This window comes from Alligator sinensis, unplaced genomic scaffold, assembly GCF_000455745.1.
Source record: "Alligator sinensis unplaced genomic scaffold, ASM45574v1 scaffold898_1, whole genome shotgun sequence".
NCBI lineage: Eukaryota > Metazoa > Chordata > Crocodylia > Alligatoridae > Alligator > Alligator sinensis.
Genome location: NW_005843836.1, coordinates 15687 through 18412, shown reverse-complemented (window position 1 = coordinate 18412; position 2726 = coordinate 15687).

Sequence of the window (2726 nt, the reverse complement as noted above, 5' to 3'; positions counted from 1 at the left end):
TCAAGATGACCAAACTATTTCAACTTTCAATCTACTGCAGAAATAGGGTCAACATTACCATGAGAAAATTTGCGGTGTCTTCGGCCTCCTTCATTGTAGTGACACTCTGAAGACTGAAAAGTCCTTCTTAGCAATTGCTGGAAATGGTTCCCTCGCTGTCAGGTTAAAGAGTCACGGCCTGAACATCACCCGAACACAGGTAGCCCCTGCCCTGCTTCCGCTGGGAGATATGTGGGGAACAGCTTGAAGTGGCAGCGTTGGGATTCCCTCTTCTTATGTCTGCTCCCAGCCAAGGGGCAACACCCAAGGAAACCAGGTAGCGAGCAAGTGCAGGAAGACCACCCACCACCGCCACTGTCCCCTGCCAAGACTAGCACCTTGCATGGCCATGCCCTACGACTGGAGCCCCTGGGTCAGCCAGGAACAGCAGAAGGAGTGGACAGGTCCCCCCTTCCAGTCCTCAGGGGCATAATTAGAACACACACCCTGCAAGAGACGGAGGACAGGAGGAGAGACCAGGAGAGGGGAAGGAAGGGGCAAGGAGGGGATGGAAAAATTCTCATGCTCTTCAGGGGACCAAAAAAGACCCTATCTTCGGCTGATGCTGTCTGGACCCTGCTGGCATACTTAGGCATCAAGGGCAGGAGGGAACGAAGAGCACTGGCTTTTTTTCTCAACAGCAGAAGCAGGGTGCAACAGAAGTGCGGGGAGGGACCTCCAAATGCTGGGCAGCTAACCCAGAAGTGGACTGGAAGTAGTTCTGGTCCACTTCCAGGTCCACAGGAAAGCATGCTGCCCCCCACCCGTTGCACCACCCAGCTTGGCAATCAATTGTGGGGGGACCGCAGGTGCCCCCCCAAACCCAGGAGGCACCAGTTGCTGACTTGGCCTCTGGGGCTCATGAAGCTCCTGGAAGACCTGCCATTGAAAAGATATCTCAGCCTTTCAGAGCACTCCTGGAAAAGGGTGATAGCCACACTCACCAACTGTCTGCAGGGAGGCACACAGCCCTGCCTCCTGCCCAAACTGGAGCTCTAGTGGGGCCTGTCTTGCAACTCGTGACTCACCATCAACCATGTGCCAGGAAAACTTAGCCCCCACTCCACATTTGCCAGGTTGGCTCCGACTGGAGGCTGGGAGCTGGAGGAGACAATACAGGTAGAGCTGACATAGCAGCTACTGAAAGGAAGCACCCCCACCCCTACAGCCCAGCTGCCCCTCCGGTGGGATTCAGGATCGTTGAAGGTGGCCAGGGGAGGGGAAAAAAAGGGAGGCCACCTGCCTCCTCTTTCAGGAAGATTTGATGGCACCAGGCTACCAACACAGTACCAGCTTTGACAGATATCGGAAGCAGGCAGAGCACAGCATTAGCCCAATGGAGCAGCCATAAGGCAATCTAGTACAGTTGTCTTCTCATCCACAGCAGCATCCCCACCACCCCCTTCCCTACATCTCTCAATCTGCAGTGGGGCATCCTAACGCCTCCCTCACCCAAGTCCCCCCAGCCATGCACATCAGCCAAGGTCTTCAAATTAGCTCTGTACTCTCCTCAAATGCCACTCAACTCCCCTTCCCCTGCCCAATCTGCTCTGCTTCCTGGTCCCTGCCCTGCACCCTCCTGTTCAATCTGTCTCTGTGCTTTCTACTGCCTACCCTGTGCTCCCTGCCTGATCAGCTGCTCTGTCTCCTCCTCTCTGCCTTCTCTGCCCCTGTACTGCCTGTCCCCTCTGATCTGCCACATGCCACACATGAAAGCTGCCTGTGCCACTTGTGGTGCAAGTTACAAGTCAGCCACTCCTGACTTAAATAAATGCCTTGAAAACAGCTACATGCTTGCCCTGTAGGATGAAGTCCCCAGAGTTCTGACTAAACATTTGGAAATTTTTGTTTTGATCATTATAAGACACCAAACAGAATTTCTATCATTTTGGAGGTTCACTATTATTTAAAAGAACATGGCTCTTTCTATTAAGAGAAGGCTCATATGATGGGAGATGAAATGACTGCACTGTTGCCAGAATGACTTTCACTTTCCAGCGTGACAAATACTGCAAGAGGACAGCACATTTATCAGTCTAGAGCAAAAAGGGAGTTATTTGTAATCAGGCTGGGAAGACTGTGATAAACTGCTTTGCAGCCAGAATCAACTGAAATAATTTATTATTGAAAAAACTTTCTTGACAAGACCATAGACACCATTTTAAGGGGCTGATGTGCAGAGAGGATTGTAAAGCTTCTCAGAAGTTTCAATCAGGTAGTAGGTGAACTTTGAGTGAATTGGATTCAGAATACAGTTCAAATTGTATTTATAGAGAAGTTGAATTACTGATTTATTTGTTTTGCTAGTGTGTCTCATTATAAACCAATAGATCTGCTCCTAATGTCATTCTAGTCAAAGAGAGAGGTGTAGCAATTATTCCTTCCTGCTCCCATGCAGTTACTGCCATCCATATTGTCTGATTTTTACTCCCTTGAAAGTATCAAAAGAAAAAAAAATATTTCTAAAACTAATCAAAAAAGAAAACTGAACCTTGTACTTATTCTGAAATCAGTGTGGATAACCACGTATTTAAGTACTGCTGAATACAGAGAAAGCGCAGTGTCCAGGAAGATCAGTGGCTTCCATTGATGGGGTGGGGGTGGAGGAACAGCGGGGTTGCACGTTACACTGCGGAAGGACATGGGGGCAGTGGGGTGGCACCCAACGCAGGGGGGGAGGGACACGA